The following is a 19,774-nucleotide window of genomic DNA, read 5'->3' as shown; positions in this document are numbered from 1 at the left end:
TTTAAGAAATGGATGGTTAAAAAGAGAAGTCAATCAGGCATGAAGTAGTGAAAGAGACCCAGCTGTCAGGAAGAGCTTTTGAGAAGTTAGAACTGTCCAAAGGTGGAACTGGCTGCTTGGAGAAAAGGCTCAATTCATTCTCCTTGAAAGGTTTCACATAGAGGCTGGAGGACTTTATAGTAGTTGCTCATATGTATGGGTATACTCCTTTAGTACATGTCGGGAAGGTGACTTGCCCAGACTCACACAGCTAGTAAATGTCTGATGCTGTATTTGAATTAGGGTTGTCTTGACTCCACTGTAGCACTTGAGGTTTCCTTTGAATTTTATTTTATGTACTTAAAAACATTATTCGGAGAAGGGGTCCACAGGCTTCACTAGACTACTGAGAGGGTCCAGGACTTACAAAAAAAGAAAGGTTAAGAGCCCCTGCTTTAGCTTAGTGTATAGGCTGGATTTGAGGGCTGATGAAGTTTTTTCCAACTCTCAAATTCTGTGATTCTCCTGATAATTAGTTGTGCAGATGCAGACATGTCTCTAGACCTCATTTTGATTATCTGGAAAGTAAAGGCAATACACCATAACTCTGCCAGTCTTTCCTTCAAGCTGTAAAGTTCTAGGATTTTCTTTCTAGTTGTTTATGACATTTTTGTAGAACTTTTCCTCTACAGAGTTCAGGCCACAAAGGACTCCATATGGTAGCCAATATTTGTGCTTCCTTTCTTTCCAACTTTTTCCTTTCTTCATAATAGCTATGACTGACATGCCCAACATGGAACTACTGGTCAATAGTCCTTACATTTGTAGGAGCATGAAGGGCCTTTCCTAATTTCTCACCACCAGTTGACATATTACAGTTTCTTGATCCTGGGTGTTGTTGCCATGGCCCAAAATTGCTCTTGAGGAGCCCCCTTATTTTTTCAGCCATTGCCCATTTATTTTAACCTTCCCTTAGTCACTGACTTTATGCATTACCCCTCTCATTGTTATTTCTCAGAGCTCAGTTGTGAGAATCAAGGGAATTAAAGTCAGATGTAGCAGAGTAAATGTTTAGAGAGTATTTATTTTTATACCAATTTAACTTTTCTCTGAATTTTGAAGCCAAGGGTGTGGGACTCAACATTGGCCCATTATGTTAAAAAAGATCCATGCAGTTTTAATTACTGTTCCTATTACAAGACCCAGGGATTAGATGCAACCCTTGGCCAGTATAAATTACTGGCTGGACAGAGTGTACCAAACACAGAAGTCTTTCAAATTACTACTGATTAAAAAAATAATAAAACCCAAACATACAATTTTGCCAGAATTGTGTTAATACTGCCTGTAGTGAATAGAAGGTGGGAGAAGGGGCACCAAATCTAATATTATTAGTACACATATTTAAATATGTCCAAAGTGCAGAGTGGAGAGATTTCAAGGAGTCTATGAACTTGGATGAGAAAAAAAAATAAAACTTTACTTTCCCTAACTTCTCATTGCAACTTAACATTTTCTTTAATTATTTAAAAATATAATTCTAAGGATTTATGAGACTGGCAGAGGAGTTCCCCATTCCCCATCCCAAATATCTACTTCATGAACAAATTATTTCTTTCTCATTAAAAGCTTTTGCTTTCATCTCTCTGGTGAAGAGCAACTACAAGATAGCTTCATTAATTCTGAACATATAGGTGGTGACCCCTCTATTACTGCTCTCACACATGTAGCTTCATTGGAATCCAATATTGTTCCAGCTAGTCTTTTCCTTCAATGTTCCTAAACAAAAATAACTGTCCCCTCCCTTTGTTATTTGTTTTGATTGCCTCTTTCCATTTGCTTTAGCCCCAATTTCCAAAGAAAGATCAACTGAAAGGAATTGTCGACAAATATTTATAGGATGCTAAACATTTACTGGGTTGTTGATGGAAATGTGAAGGAGGATTTAGAAATGGAAAAGAACTTAGAGTTATTTAATATAGATGCCTCATTTTATAGATCAGGAACATGAGGCTCAGGGAGATTAAGTGACTTTTTGAAGGTTACAAAACTAGTCATTAGCAAAAGTGAGATTCAAACCCTTATCCAATGACTACTAATTCAGTGTTCTTAATTTATTTGGGGAAATGAGATGCATACATATTAAAAGATTAGACTTTAAGTTAGTAAATAATGGTACACTTGCCCTCAAGGGTCCGATGATATTTTCGGGTAAATAAAATTCAGATGCAGAAGGAGTTTGAAAAAGAGAATTTTTTTTTAAATGAAAAATTTTAAATTAAAAAAAAAAGATCTACGGAAGAAAGATATGAAAAGAAAATTTGCAGCTTGGTAAAACAAGTCCTTGAAAATAAAAAACCTAGCAATAGAATTAGAATGGAAACTAATGACAACTTAATTTACCCTCCCTCTTAACTCCTCCCTCTTTCCATCCTACTTCTCTGTGGGGTAAGATAAATTTATGGACCACACCATGTGTGCATGTATATTCTTCTTTCTTTTGACTAGTTCAGATGAGAATGAGTTTCAAGTGTTACTTGCTCTCTTCCCTCCCCACTATATCCTCTGTTGTATAAATTCTTCCTTGCATACCCCATTTTCTGAGATAATGTTCTCTATTCTGTCTTTTCCTTCTCCCAGTTCATACCTCTTCCCCAGTTTTGCACTTTTCTTTTGAAGTCATCCACATGTGGGGGGCAACTAGGTGGCACAGTGGATAAAGCACCGGCCCTAGATTCAGAAGGACCTGAATTCAAATATGGTCTCAAACACTTAACACTTACTAGCTGTGTGAACATTGGCAAGTCACTGAACTCTCATTGCCCTGCCAAAAAAACAAAATCATCCAAATGTAATAGAATTTTACCATGGCCATCTAATTCAACTCTCTCTATGACCCCTGATGATGATAAAGTTCTTAAGAGTTACATTTATCATCTCTACATAATGTAAAAAGTTAAACCTTATTTACTTCTTTATTATTTCTCACTCATGCTTACCTTTTTATACTTCTCTTGAATCCTGTGTTTTTAGGTCACATTTTCTACTCAGATCTAGTCTTTTCCTAAGGAGTTCTTGAAAGTCCTTTCATTTCATTTCATTTTTCATTTTCCCCTGTAATTTTGCTCAATTTTGCTGCGTAGATTATTCTTGGTGGTAAACCTAGAATCTTTGCCTTCTGGAATACCATATTCCAAGCTCTCGCTTCCATTATTCTGTGGCTGTGGCTGTGGCTGGTAATCTTGTGTGATCCTGATCGTGGCTCCATGGTACCTGAATTCTTTCTGAAAGAGCATGGCAATACACAAGCTGAAAACGTCAGATGAGCCAGAAGCTGAAGGTATGAAAGAATACAACCAAGCACCAACCAGAAAACTTGGGTCTAGAAGAAAGAGAATATGTTAGTGACTAGTAGAGCAGCATTTCAAAGAAACTAAAAAACAAAATTTGACTGGGACTACATGAAGACATTAGAAGTTGTCATCTTGGAATGTGTAAGTTGTTTTTTACACATGCCTAGACCACATGTATGCTCCAGGTACACCTGATTTCTTGTCATAAATGTTTCCTAAATATCTCTAGTTGTGTCATTCACTGTTCACATAGTGAATAAAACCCCCAATTTTATGAGAGTTGGTGTTTTGCTGCTACTTTTTTTAATGTGCTATTTCAGTAAATGCCTTTGCAATGAAATAATTGTGTACTCATCGAGGGCTCATGCACTTTAATTTTAGTAGCACAGTCTAACAGCATACCTCAAATGTAAGATTGTTACCATCAAAGGAACCCAAACTATGAGTGCAAGTTGGTGGGCAGTAGGCCAAAGGGAACTCCATTTTTTGTCTAGATCTATGACTCCCTTGATGTAACAAGTATCTGATATAGAAATTCTTATCATTAATTCAAATCAGCAATTTGCCTATAATTTAGCTTTGAAAGGATCCTGGAGAACTATAAGGCTAAGTGATTTGCCTGTAGTCATAAGTTTAGTATTTACCAGAGACAGGACTTGAATCTAGGTCAATTTCATGCTAAATTTTCTTCTATCCACTATACCACTCTTTCTCGATAAATATAATTAATATATTAAGAATGAAAATCAAAATATTGCTTATATCAATAAAAAATTATTAATAAACTATAGTACCCATTTATGCTAAACATGATTTTAAAAATATGAATAAAAAGATATATCCTTAAAATAATGAAATGTATATTTCAAAAACCAAGTCCTACTATTTCTTTTTATGATAGAGAAACACAGGGAGGAAAATTTCCCAAAAACACCAGGGGAAAAGCTAAGCTATCTTTTTTACTATTATTTCAGCATAGTTCTAAGAACCCTAGCTCTGATAATAAAATAAGAAAAATGAATTTAGAGAATAAGTGTAGACAAGAAGGAAGAAAAATTATATCTATATGCAGACAATGTAATAGGTTGCTTGGAGGATAAACCAAAAAAAAAAAAAAAGAAAGAATTTGTTTCAGCAAAGTATTAGGATACAAAATAAATCCACAAAAAATTCTCAGCTATTTTGTTTATCCAAAAAAATCAATGGAAAGAAATAAATAGAAAGAGGAATTGTATTTACACAAATACACAAAATACCTGTTAATCTAACTGAATCAAACATGATAAAGATTTATTTTCAAATATTCAATTGCAAATTTTCTACAATAAGAAATTATAACTTGAGTGTTTAATGTCCATAGCAGCAATATGCTAATACAATTAAACATTGAAACCGTTCAAATTTCTCCATAGATTTCTTTCTATTTCAATAAATTACAAAAAGGAATATTTAATAGAATCAGATAAAATAATAAGAAAATTCATTTGGAGGAATAAAAGTTCAATAATATATAGTTTTGGAAGAGGAGTAATAAAGAGGGGCTTAGTGGTAAGGTATTTCAAACTATATTACAATGTATAAATTATTTTTTTAAATCTCATTCAAAATTAGAAAATGTGAAAGTAGATCAATGGAACAAACTAAATATGTAAGACCCAGAAACAAATATGCACCACATTTTGGTGTTCAATAAACTCAGGTATACAAATTACTGGGAATAGATTCCTTATTCAGCAGGAACCTCTGGGAAATCCAGAAACAAGTCAGAAGAAAAATCATTTTAGGGCAGCTTCTCACATGACATATCACAATACAGTCGAAACAAATAAATTATATAGATGTACAGCAGTTGTTTAATAGATTTTTGTTGAATTAATTAAAGTAAGCTTTGCGAATATGAATAGGCAATAACTATGTTTTCTGCCATAGGAGTAGATTAGAAAGAAAAGAGGACAAGTGAATGTGAGGGACATAGGAGACTAGAGCTAAGTTGAAGGTGGGTAGGATTGCGACAAGGTGGAAAGAAATGTGTTGTTTAAAATCTAAATGTGGGTTCTAATCTGCCCCCCCCCAGTTTGGGGGGAAAACTGGCTAAAATCAATGATAAATTCAGCAAGAGATAAGGCTTTTAAGGATTTATTAAAAGATATAAGATAGTGAGGAGAGATAAAGATTGAGAACAGATTCCTTATAGCATGGAAATCCTATATTTCCTAGTAGCCCACCTAAAGTTCTGCCACCAAGCTTATGTCTCCAACCAAAAGAGAAAGATCCAGTCCTCCAGCCTCAACTTCCGACTTCCTGTCCTCCTCCAAGAAATGGGAGATTCTTCAAGTTGATTGGCTGAGAGCGGTCTCCTGTTGATGTTGCAGTCCACAGCATCTGAGAACACACTCTACTCAGGCCAAGTGTGGTCTCAATTTAATCAGCCTTAACTAGGTTCAACTTATGAGAACACCCTACTCAGGGTAGGCCAGGTGTGGTCCCAATTTAATCATCATTAAGTAGGTTCTCAGTCTCTCAGTCTCACCCAATTCAATCAATTCCAAATCAAACTTCAGGTTGGGGTTCCTGGGCATCTGCCAAGTCTCATTATTTTATCACAGAAAGAAGTGGAAAAGGGAACACTTTGGAGAAAGGGACTGTGAATGTCTGAGAAATGGTGTTATAATAATCCTAGAATCATGTATTTATGATGCTAAGGATATAGGTAACCACGATCCATAGTTTAAGTGAGGTAACAGAATTTGACCCAGAGTTCCAAAATTTGGATAACACTGATATCATTTGTACTCCTTCACAGGTAGAAAGAACCAACTGTAAACTTAGAACCTGGGGCAGCTAGGTGGTGCAGTGGATAAAGCACCTACCCTGGACTCAGGAGTACCTGAGTTCAAATCCGGCCTCAGACACTTGATACTTACTAGCTGTGTGACCCTGGGCAAGTCACTTAACCCCCATTTCCCTGCAAAAAAAAACAACTTAGAACCTAGTAGCAAGAATGATTAGCATGTAGGTGGCACAATGGTTGGAGTGCTGCACTTGTAATCAGGAAGTTCTGTGTTCAGATCTTGGGTCAGACACTTACTGTGTGTCCCTGGAGACAATTATTTAACATCTTAGACTCAGTTTCTTAATCTATAAAACAAGGGGTTTGGACCTAATGATCTCTAAGTTCCTTTCCAGCTTTAAATTAATGATTCTATTATCTCACTTTCTCTTCCCACAAACAATGGTGTCTAAGGTGAATTCTTCTTTAGTTTATCCTGGCCTTTGTTCCCATCCTTAGAGGTGGACTCCCTACTAAAACCTTTCAGCATGCCAGTTTCTCCTTCTATCAACTCTTGTGTCCTGAGTCTTTGGGGCCTCTTCCAAGGTTTTGCCCCATGATTGAAACCATTTTAAAAAGCTGGTTGGTTATGGAATAGGTTTTTGCCTTTCTTTTTATCTCTAGTGTTTAACCCCATGTTTGACAAGTAATAAATGTTTATTAGATGCTTATTGACTAAATACATGTTTGTAACAAGTGACAGAGTTTTTAGTTATAGTTATAGTTAGTTATAGTTGTAGTTAGTTATAGCTGTAGGTAAGCCCCAAGTTCAACTTTGATTTATCTTTTATTTTCTGGCATTGGCAATTTCCATTCCATTCACTTCTCATTGTTCATTCCTTGATGTTCCTCTTGATTTGCTAACAAGATGGCAGCCTTCTCTGAAGTAGTATAGACATTGTTGGATATCAGCATTTAATAAAATGACAAGAGCTGAATGATGAAGTAAACCATATGCAATATTAACTTTCAAAATATGGACTCTCCTGAAAATACTGCAGATATGTTTTCATGGAGCATGTTTGCATCAATGCGTCAACCCTTTCCATGGCTTTTGGGTCTAGACTTGTTTAGTCTTAGAGCAGGACCACTGACATTTCTCATTCATCAAACCTTTCAATCTTGGACTTGTTACTCTGCATTGCTCTATGTGACATCATTTGAATAGTAAAGGCCTCTTGTGCAATTCTTGTTTTCTATTTGTAATAAAAAAAACCATTCCCCTTGGCATGAATGTTTTAAGAGCATAGCCCTCCAAAATAGGGTTCATTTCTTTTTTATTACATATTTTTTCAATCAGGAAAAATGTGCTTTCTTTCTCTTCTACCCCAACAACATGTCCCCTATCAAGAAAAAAGAAAAACAAAACCTGTGTTATAACGTATATGGTCAAACAAAATTTCTGTAGTGTCCATGTGCAAAAAAAAAATATATATATATATACATATATACATGTGTGTGTGTATATACATGTATATATAAATGTGTGTGTGTGTGTGTATATAGATATATATGTCTCATTCTGCACTCTAGGTAGGATGTTTTGATCATTAGTCCTCTGGAGTCACAGTTAGTCATTACAGTGATCAGAGTTCCTAATTCTTTCAATGCTTTGTCTTTGCCATGTTGTTCTCATTGTATAAATTATTCTCTTGTTTCTATTTCCTTTACGCTGTATCAGTTAATATGTTTTCTCGGATTTCTCTAAAACCATCCCTTTATCATTTCTTACAACACAATATTTCATCACATTTATGCACCATAACTTGTACAGCCATTTCCCAGTTGATGAGGACCCATCAAATTTTTTTCACTTCAAAAAAAAAAAGCTATTAGTATTTTTCTATATCTTTAGAATCTTCTTTTCTTATAACTAAGACTTTTTTGCTCAGGACTACTTTAATCTACCCTCCCAATGATTCTCCCCTTTCCCTTCTTCTACGGTGTGCATTTTTTTTCAGAAGTATATGGAACAGCAGCTCACTTTGTGTCTGTGATATAAAATTTTAGAAGTCACCACTGGAAAGTTCTATTTCTAAGAACCTTGAAAACATGCAGGAAATCAGCTAACATAGGATATGTGTTAAGAGTCCTACATCCTTTCATTATGTTCACAAATGACTCACTCCTATTAACATGGGTGGGCCTAACCTTGCATTAGAATTCTTCAGAATTCTCCAAGCTCAATTGCAAAAACACATGGAGGGTTTTCATTTGTGCTGAACACGACCACACACTTTAGACCATACACTTTTCTTCAGATGCTCTATACGAAAACCAACAGGACCTTGGCTGTGAGGTCTTAAAATAAAATATGGCTACTGAGGAAGCCAATCAGTCTCTTTCCAATGTCCTCCTCTCCCTCACTGAACTTTTACCCAACCCCTACCTTCATTACAAAATGGAGTGAAGGGTGATTGCATGTTGGATGCTAAAAATTATTCTTCTTTTCTAGATCCTATGAAGAACTCCTCCTCCCAATTCTTACAGAGCCACCATTCCCAACCTCTAAACCTCAACTATTTTTACATTCAACTTTGAGGAAGGAAAGCATTAAGTGACAAACTAGAAAAGTTGCTATTTGTACAGCTCATTCAGATTGGGCAGAAAAATTGCCAAATTTTTTAATCGAAAGAACTGGGAGTTCAATCAATTCAGCACCAACTTGATCTTATACTTAAGAGACTAAAATTTGTTATTTCTTACCTTGGAAATGCTTGATCCAAAATGAAGGCTTTGGTATGTATTATATTGCTCAGAAGTCACACATTTCTTCCATGGCGGAAAAAAAACAGGCCGAGTTTCAATGTGAATTTTCTTTATTTATTGATATTTTCTGTTGTAGTATTGTTGATTGAGCTCTTTTTGTTTTGAGCATTTTGTTTTCCAACCATTTTGATGTTGATTGAAATACCAGATTCTACAAAACTAAAGGTTTTAAAGAGGTACAATTGTATTTACATCCTTTTGAATACCAGAGGATTCATCTCTGGGCTCTCATCTATTTTGTTTTACAGAAATCTCATCCTCCTTGGAAGCAACAGAAAACATATGTGATTCTAATTAAAATACTATTCAAATGAGTCATTAAATCTGCAACATCCTTACTGGGCATGTCAAGGGGGAAAATACCCACAAACCACTGTTTTGTTCATAGCCCCAAGATTAACACTCAACATAAATAGGCAATAGATGAAGTTGGTCTTTAACTCCCTCCTACACCATTTCAGGTCCCTTATTCCCATACACCTTAGCCCTATACAAGTTCCCCAGCAGCCCAGTGCCCTTGAATGGCCCCTAGGTCCTTATTGCGGCTCCCCACCTGGACATATTGTTTATAAATGTTATATACCTTCTCTAACTTCTACTCTTTCCATGATACCATATCTATCCTTTAGCTCTTTTCAAAAAGACCCTGTTCATGGGCAGCTAGGTGGCACAGTGGATAAAGCACCGGCCCTGGATTCAGGAGTACTTGAGTTTAAATCCAGCCTCAGACACTTGACACATTACTAGCTGTGTGACCCCGGGCAAGTCACTTAACCCCAATTGCCTCACCAAAAAAAACAAACCAAAAAACAAAAAGGCCCTGTTCTTATTTAGCTATAACAATTAAACAAATTCTTTGCTTAGATTTAAATACATAATACTGTCTTAATATGTTCTTCCTCTGGGGGGTATTTGAGTCACAGAAGTATAAACTATATGAGTGAGAAAGGACCTTAGATATCATCTAACCTGCCCGGATTGAAGGGCAAACTAATTCTCACTTCAACCCCTTTTGCTCTGGACCTTCAGACTGCCAAGATAACAAAGGCCTATCCACTGAGAACATTCCTTCATCTGCTTCAATACCTGCCCCTTATATCCTTTCTCCCTTTTATCACTTCTTGGTTAGGGAATGGTAATCAAATCACTATTGCCATTGCTACTGCAAAGAGTATGGAAATTGACCACCTTGTGACTCCATTTACAATTCCTTGTGAGTGCCTAAATCCATGCCCCTTTTCCTGACTAATACTCTTCTGTACATGTCATACCCCATTGGTAAAATCTATGAGCCTTGAGAGCAGGGACTATTTCTCATTTACATGTGAATTTTCAGCACTAGACACATAGAAAGAACTTAAAAAATATTTATTCCTCTATTGATTGATTGATTGATTGAGCTAATCCAACCTCTTCCTTCTATACATGGAGAAATGAAGCTACAAGTGAAGTAACTTGTCCGAGATCATTTGGGTCATCATTCAATCTAGTATAGTATTCTTCATGTTATACCAAGCTGCCCTTTCAGTCCCTTCTCCATTCATACCATACCACCAGCTGCCTACCCATAAGGCCAGTCCTACAGAGTTTATAAGCCTATAAATTGCACATCTGAAGCTATTACCATCTCATTATTCATCAATGGCCATGGGGCAATAGTTCCTGAATACAATGCACACAGAAAATAGGACCCCAGTACCACAGGAGCTCCAGACTTATTTTGTAGTAGCATAGCAGCATATGAGGCACCAAATTAATGTTTGCAAATTATTTTGTTCCTAAAGGGGTTTTAGCCGTCCTTTAATTTCTACTGCCTTAGGCCAAGTATCTGCAAACTAGATTCAGAAATGGGTATTTTTATCCATGTATGTTCTGTGATGATAATATTCTGCAACCAGTGTAGACATCTTTCATCTGTCACAATAGATGTAGTAGACATTGCCAGGAGAGTCTAAGGTTGCCTCCCTCTTGCCCTGCTCTTCATATATTTCAGTTTCCTCCTGAGGATTAGTTCCAATATTTCATAGCAAGGAATGAATTTGACAACTGGGGAAACACCATCTCTAACAGTTGACTGGTAGGAGGTTAGAAAGGGAGTCATTCAAAGGGAAAAAAAGAGGTGAGAAGGAAATGGCCTATAAGTCAGAGAAAATAGTAATATTCTCTAAGTATAAAATTCTGCTATAAGAAGGAAGAAAGAAAAGGTTAAATGAATTCTTTATTCTATATTTGACAAGATTGTTGAGGATGTGTAATAAGGTTTGATACCCTTTCAGCTTTCAGTCAGGTAGTCAAAAAGTAGGTGTGCCCTCCCCCCCAAGTGTATCCTTCATCCAAGAAAACACTTAGGCCAAAAACATCTACGGAATTCCCTAAAGAAGAGCAGGATGCCTATTGGGTCTATAACCCCAATAAAAGAGGAAAAGGATATATATAGATATAGATATATAGATATAGATATAGATATATAGATATATATACACATACATATACATACATATATTTATATGTGTGTATATGGAGTATACATATATACACATATGTATTGATGTATATATGTGCATTTGTATGTATATGGATAGATATGTATATTTGCTTGTTTATTTACTCATATATTCATTCAGTCATTTATGTATTTATGTATCTCTTTGTTTATCTATCTATTCATTCATTTATTTATTATTTATTTATATATATATATTTATGTTTGTTTATCTGTTTATTTATGTATTCATTTATTTGTTTACATATTTATTTGTTTGTTTATTTATGAGGGTTCTTTCTTGCAATGGTTAAAAGCTTGCCAAGGGGACTAACTAAACAAATTATGGTATATGAATGTAGTAGAATATTATTGTGCCAAAAGAAATGGCAAAGTATACACTTTCAGAGGAAACTGGGAAAAATTTCTATAAACTAATAAAGAGTGAAATGAATAGACTTAGGAGAATGATTTATATAATTGGCAACCTTATAGAGAAAAACAACTTTTAAAAACATTAGAATTCTTATTGATGCAGTGATTAACTGTAAGTCCAAAGGACTGAAGATGAAGCATGGCACCCCATCTCCTGTGTTAGAAATGACATAGTTAAAATGCAGATTGAGCATTTTTTAACATGGCCAATGTGGGGATTTATTTTGCTGGACTATGCATATTTGTTATGAGGGGTTTTTTTTCTTTTTTATTATTCAACCAGGGAAAGGGGCAGTGTGAAGAAGAGATAATAAATGTATGTAAAATAAATTTTAAAATAGAAGAAAGAAAAAGGTGGACCCATTTTAGCCAAGGAATTTTATAGAATTTTAGATTTTGAGAACTTGGCTCAGGTGGTGATGGATTGAAAGGATGACTGTGCATGAGGTGGATACAGGGGATGACCAGGATCTCCAAGTGTGGGTCAGCAAATTCAGGAATGTTTTAGTAGAATTTAATAGGAAGAAGTCTGAATATATATCAGATGAGTCTATCATTAGGCATCAGAAAAGTTCTATGTTCTATTTAAAGCAGTCAGATGGTACATGAAGGTAATCTGTGGGGTAGGGAGGAAAGAGCATTATACCTGGAGTCAGAAATCTTAGATGAAACAATGTATGGTGCTAGACAGAGGCTTGGGTAGGCAAGTGATTTCTATCAAGGAGATCTGACAACATATGGCGTGGGGGCCTGGTGTTGCCATACAGGGTTGAGAGGTATGACTCCAGGACTAGAGAGGACTGACCTCTATAAATGTTAATTTGATGCTGATTGTTTTGTATTGACTTTATAGATATATTTGTCATTGCTTGTCTCCCTCTTGTTTCCCCTAGTAGAATGCAAGTTCCTTTAGGAGAGAGCCCATTTCATTATTATCTCTGTATTGCCAATACCTAGCACAGAGTATCCTTAACAAATGTCATCCAAACTCTGGCGGAATACTTCCAGTAACCAAGAAGTACTCCCCTATTTTATTTAGGAAAGATACTAAGGGTTGTCCCTTTGATGAGGACTGTGATCACTTCAAAAACCAGAAACCACAGTCTATCCTTTCCCCCTTTGTGAGATTGCTTCATTTCTCTGTGATGAAATAGAAAGAGCTCTGGATCTGGAATGCAAGGGTCTGGTGTTAAATATTGCCTCTGTTTGGCCTTGGGCAAGTCACTACTTTTCTGGGTATTCATATTTTCATCTGTAAAATGGGCTTGGGGCAGTTAGGTGGCGCAATGGATAGAGCACCAGCCCTGGAGTCAGGAGGACCTGAGTTCAAATCCGTCCTCGGACACTTAACACTTACTAGCTGTGTGACCCTGGGCAAGTCACTTAACCTCAATTGCCTCACCCAAAAAAAAAAAAATGGGATTGGAATACTTGGTCTCTAAATTTTCTTCCAGCTCTAAACCTGTGGTCCACTGAACTTATGATGTGCATGCAATTAATAGGAAGTAGTGGAGTATTGTATGCAAGGAAAATTTCCATTGCAAGGAAATTAAACCCCAATCCAGCCCGCTCCTGTTTCCCCAACTTGAACCTTGATGCCTCTCCTCTCTACTGTATTCACACCTTATCCACCTTCTTCCTTTACACATTGTCTTCACCCTTAATTCCTCTGCATTTGCATATCCTGATTTATCCCATGCCCAAAAACCATAAAGTGAGGAGTCAGATTAATAACTCGATTAACAAAAATGTAAAGTTTGAGAGATGGCAAACACTTCAGTTGTTTTCCTAGTGGTGGCTCTTTCTTTTGTATCCACCCTTCCCTACATTGTTTATTTTTCTGTTCTTAATGCAGCCAAACTGAAGAACCCACAGAAAGGGACTGCTCAACCCAAATGTGGTCTAATTTGATACCTCCTTCTAAAGTTACCCTGATGTCACTGAACAGATCTTTGGACCTCAAGAGTCTTGAAACCCTCTGGAATTTCCCCCTGAGTCCCCATCATCTCCCCCAAAACAACCCAGCTGCCATTGTTGCTGTTAGTTTTCACTTAAGTAGGTCACATGTACACAAACTTGTTATGAGAAAACAATCACTCACAGGACTGCTCAAGCAGGGTTTGATTTAGTTTAAAAGTAAATTTCAAGACTGTAGTTGACAGTGTACTTGAGGAGACAAGAAGTTAACAAACACATCCACTTTTTAAATTAGGTACAAGACCTAATCAGAGTTATTTGCTTTAATAACAGAGAATGGAAAGAAAAAGTCATATAGCAAGACTTAAGAACTAAGAGAAAGAGAGAGAGAGAGAAAGTCTTGAAAAAATGAATTAGCATCCTGTAGCAAAATTGCCCCAAATCACCTCCTTTGGATGAAAATCTTACTTCTTGGTAATATGCTTCTGTTAACAATCCAAGGCCAAGGTTTTAAAAAATGTTATGGTTCATTTTGGCAGACTAAAATATGGGTCTACAAAACAACTCTGAAGAACTTAGAAAAAATGTAATCCATATATAGATAAAGAACTGATGGTATCTGAATACAGCTTGAAGCATCTTTTTTTGTTAGTTCCTTTTTCTAAAGTTTTTTGTCTATTTTCTTTCATAACCTGATTAATGTGGAAATGTTTTGCATGACTACACATGTATAATTTATATTGAATTGCTTAAATTCTTAAGGGGGCGTGGGGAGGGAGGAAGAGAATTTGGAACAAAAAGTTTTAAAAATTGATGTTAAAATTTGTTTTTACATGTAATTCGGGAAAAATTCTAAATATTAAAAAAATGAATGTCATGCAGTCAATTCTTTACTAACATTTAATGCAATTTAATAATAAATATATACTGCTTAAAAAATAAACATTTAAGAAAAATAAAATATGGATCAAGTCACCAGCCTTGGGGATATCAAAGCACCAAGAAATGTCCCCAAGTCTTGATCTTTGTGCTGCATACACATCTTGAAACACAGGTAATCACATCAAAGTCTACCTTCAGCTGACATCTGGCATCAGTACCTAGGGTGCCAAAATTCACATTTTAAAGACACCTACATATTCCGTCTGCCTTTGATAATGACACTTGGTGTCATCTAGATGATTCATGTCAATGATAAGAAAAATTGATATAAAGGTTTAAATCTATAAATACTGAAACATACTTTAAAGAACAACTAAGGAATGGTAACTAATAATCATAATACATTTCTATAACACTTTAAGAATAAATATTTTCCCCATTGTACAGATGACGGAATTGAAGCCCATAAAGTTTACTTGCCTTTCCTGTGACCATACAGATGGTAACTGTGAAGCCAGGAGAACCACTCAGTTATCTCAGTTATCCTCATTCCAAGTTCAGTGTTTTTTCCTACCCCACCAGGCGGTCTACCTAGTTAATGCATGCAAAAGTACTTTAAAAGCACAAATTAGTATGTAGAAGCAAAGTATTTGTTTTTGTTTTTTCTTTTTCTTTTTGTTTTTTATGCTCATGATTATCTGAAATTTATATAACACCTAATTGTTGGAGTGAGTGCTTAAGATACATTTAGAAAATGTGATAGGAAACACTTCCTCTTCTAGATTTCCAGACCTTCTTGTTTTCTCTGGAGCAGCTGGCATCTAAGTTAAACACTATATTATGTCAATGAGAACTAAACTGAGATCTATGTTCTCATCTGATTTCCAGCACTGACTCACTCTGTGACCATGGGACTTCACCTCTTTTCACCTCAGTTTTCTAATCTTTAAAATGAAAAGTTTGGAAGATAATCTCCAAGGTCCTACAATCATTTAAAATTAGGGTGTTAAAGTCAACTAGACACAATACAAATACCCGGGAAGGACTGTACAAATCAATCAGAACTGGTGCCTGAGGGGTGTAGTTGGGGGAGAGGATGAAGAAGGGAATGAATTTGGAGGTGACAGTTATGTAAAAAGGGGGGAACCATTGGCAATCGTGGGGTTTTGGAGGTTTTTTTAATAGTACTGAATTTTCAGTCAGAGAACTTGGGTTCCTTTTTTTTTTTTTAATATAGTGAGGCAATTGGGGTTAAGTGAATTGCCCAGGGTCACACAGCCAGTAAGTGCTAAGTGTCTGAGGCTGGATTTGAACTCAGGTCCTCCTGACTCCAGGGCCAGTGCTTTATCCACTGCGCCACCTAGCTGCCCCTAGAACTTGGGTTCCAAGGTCAAATAAACAACATGTCAGAGCCAGGACTTGAGATGCTCACAGTCTAATAATGGAGATTGTGTGACTCAGCCACAAGAGAGTGGCTACAAAAGGAGAGCCTACAAAGACTTGATTCACAATAGCAATCAGCTTCTTCACCATCACAAGAGCTAGTTATATACGCTTTTGATGCCAGAGCTGGCTATCACACTTTCCCTTTAACAATGCCCCCAAGTGAGAGGATGGTTCACCAAAGTCAGGAAGGTCAAATTGTTGACCTAAGATGACATCATAGCCTTTGGCAACCACTGAACATCAGTTCAGATGACATATACAATAAGTATAGATCATAAATCAACCACCTCAGGCATGTTCATACCTTCCTGAATTTATGCCAGCAATTTACCTAATTTTTTTAAATTAAATCAGTAAGAATCAATACTAAAATTAATTTCAAATTGAAAAATAAACATGATAGTAAAGATGTTAAACATATATTGCTCCAGGGCATTATTTAGTTTCCTTTATAGGAAAAAGATCTATATTTCCCTTCCCTTTCCTCTGTTGTGCCAACCTCTGAAGATGTGTTGATCCTTACTAAGACTTGACCGTGGGAATTGCTGTTGTCCTAGCAACCGCTTAGTAAGCTAAAACAGTAGCTTAAAAAATAGGACCTGGGGCAGCTAGATGGCGCAGTGGATAGAGCACCGGCCCTGGAATCAGGAGTACCTGAGTTCAAATCCGACCTCAGACACTTAACACTTACTAGCTGTGTGACCCTGGGCAAGTCACTTGACCCCAATTGCCTCACTAAAAAAAAAAAAAAAATAGGACCTTAGTAATAGAAAAGGACTGATGTTTTCAGTGGTGATAAGCATAGCTGGGTAATAATGTGAACACTCTATCTAGCTAAATACATAAACTGGAATTAAACACTCTTTTTTTCACATAAAACTTCTGGTCATAGTAAATAACCAGTAGGGCTATCATAGAGATAAAGCAAGAACCACCATAATGTAGCCAACAGCAGAGGAAATTTTAAGAAAGAAGGGAGTGGTTAAGAGAGAGGGAAAAGATTAGCAAAGGGCTGTTGGCTATGGTGCTTAGGAGGCCACTGGTATCTTTGGAGCAATAAGGACCAGGCCAGGAGAGGAATCATAATTGGTAATTACATTGATCAATCAAGTGTGAGGAAATAATTATTAATAATGAATTTGGGGGCAGCTAGGTGGCGCAGTGGATAGAGCACCGGCCCTGGAGTCAGGAGTGCCTGAGTTCAAATCTGGCTTCAGACACTTAACGCTTACTAGCTGTGTGACCCTGGGCAAGTCACTTAACCCCAATTGCCTCACTATAATAATAATAATAATAATAATAATAATAATAATAATAATAATAATAATAATGAATTTCTAGGAGAAACCCAGAAGCTGTTCTCTCCCTGTCCCCAGCCTGGGAAGAGCCTTTAGCATAAGAAAAGGAATGAAGATCCACCTTTCTGACTAGTTAGGGAAGGAAACACACCTTGACCACCCTTCAAGTCATGTCAACCAATGGAATTGAATGATTCTAGCCAATTAGCTTTGAGTGGTGTGTAAGAGCCACTTCTATCAAAGGAGGACAGGGACAAAGGAGGAAGGGGACTGGACCTCAGGAAGCTTGCTCTCTTGCAGACTAGGCACACACCCTCTCCTCTCCTTCCTGGGACTCTTACTCCATGCTGAGTATGTAATTACTTAGGCCTGTAACTAATGGGGAAGTTAGCCAGACACATGGTCAATACTTTGGTAATATGTGATCTTAATTAATAATAAATGTTTACTGCCAAAACTAGTGCAAGTCATTAATTTGTAAGTAGCAATATTCTTAGAAACCCCAGCCTAATTCCCCAATAATTTAGACAGAAACAGGTTTGCCCCCCAATATTTTAAATAACATAAGTGTTTCAGAGATGTCTATGTTTATAATTTTTGTTATAGTCTAAATTGTTATCCTAGTTCTGCTCACTTCTTTTAGCATTTAAGTTTTCTCAGAATTTTCTAAAAGCATCCTTTTCATCATTTTTCAGTACTCAATAATATACTATAATTTGGCTTGTCATTCTCCAGTTGATGGATACCCTTTAGTTTTTAATACTTTGCTACTATAAAAATAGCTACTGTAAATAGTTTTATACATGCAGTTTCTTTTCCTCTTTCTTTCACCTCTTTGGGGTATAGCAGGCATAGTAGATGTATTGTTGGGTCACAGGATATACACAACTTTGTGACTTTGGGGGTATAGTTTGAAATTCCTTTCCAGAATGGCTGAAGCAGATAAGTGTACCTTTTTTCTGGCAGCCTCTTCAACATTTGCCATTTTTCTTTTTTATCATCTTTGTCAGTCTTAATATGGATGGGAAGGAGAACCTTGGAGTGCTTTAATTTCCATTTCTCTAATTATTAGTTCTATGCACCACTCTTTTTTTAAAATAGCTACCATATATCCATTGGGGAATGTCTCTTATTCTTATAAATTTAATCTTTTCTTCACATATTTTGGAAATAAGATCTTGATTGTCAGAAGAACTTGCTAAAGAGGTGTTTTTTTCTCAAGCACCTGTTTCCTTTCTAATTGTAACGGCTTTGGTTTTTTTAGTGTAAAAGCTTTTAATTTTACATAATCAAAATTGTACATTTCATCTTCTAGATTTCTAGGAGATTCTAGATATACTAGGAGAAATTTTTCTTTAGTGATATATACAAGAAAAAAAGAGAATGAATACAGAAAATTTAATGTAGAAGGAAGGGAAGCTAAGGAAACTCTGATAGGATTGCTTTGATCTCAGTAAAATAGGAAGATAAAACTATCTCCTTAAAATAAGGATATGCATGAGGTTAGGATCTTGAAGACACTAGAAAAGTTTTTTTGTTTGTTTTACACTAGAAAAGTTTTGATATAGTCAATAAAGAAAATAAAAATATGACTTGGTCAAGGCTGTATACTAAAATACATGTTTAAAAACCCTGGGAATTATTCCTGAGAACAGGCAGATGTCTGTTGATCTGGTGGTCAGTCTCCTCCCCCTGACCCTGCCAATACTCCTAGTTATGTATTATCATATTTAACAACCTTTCATAAGATGGCCTCCATGATCCCATCCAATTCTAAGAGTTTGTAAATCACTAAACATTTATTAAGTGCTTATTACATGCCTAGCACTGTGCTAAATGCTAGCGGAACAAAGAAGGAAAAACAATTCCTGCCCTCAAGGAACTCACATTCTAAAGAAGGAGACATGTGCATGTATGCGTGTATATGTGTATGCATGTGTTTATACATATAAATGTGTGTATATATAAACAAGATACATACATAATAATCTATACATAATATATAAATAAGATACAAATAAAGTAGATGCAAGTTGATTTTAGAGTAGGAGGGGGATAATAAACAGTTGTGCCAGTCATTATGGAAGGCATCAGCATTCTAAAGAAGGAGACAATATGTATACATGTATAGACATATACATACATATATGCATGCACACTCATGATACATACAAGGTAATAAGATACATACAAAGTATATTCAAGTTAACTTTAGAGAGGCAGGGAGGTAATACGCATTTATACAGCTCCTAATATATGCCAGTCACAATGCTAAGAGAGGAAGGCATTAGCAGTTGAAGGGACAAGGAAAAACTGCCTGAAGAAAGTGGTGTTTGAGCTGACTCTTGAAGGCAACCTGGACTTCCAAGACAGGAATGGGAAG

The 19,774-nt window shown here is 36.2% G+C and overlaps 1 pseudogene; it reads right to left on the bottom strand.

The window, feature by feature from the left end:
• LOC122749891 overlaps window positions 1-19,774 on the bottom strand; it is a 56,887-nt pseudogene that overhangs the window by 24,512 nt on the left and 12,601 nt on the right.

Source organism: Dromiciops gliroides, chromosome 1 (assembly GCF_019393635.1).
Source record: "Dromiciops gliroides isolate mDroGli1 chromosome 1, mDroGli1.pri, whole genome shotgun sequence".
NCBI lineage: Eukaryota > Metazoa > Chordata > Mammalia > Microbiotheria > Microbiotheriidae > Dromiciops > Dromiciops gliroides.
Note: the sequence above shows the minus strand (reverse complement) of the source record. Positions and strands in the feature narration are given on the sequence as shown.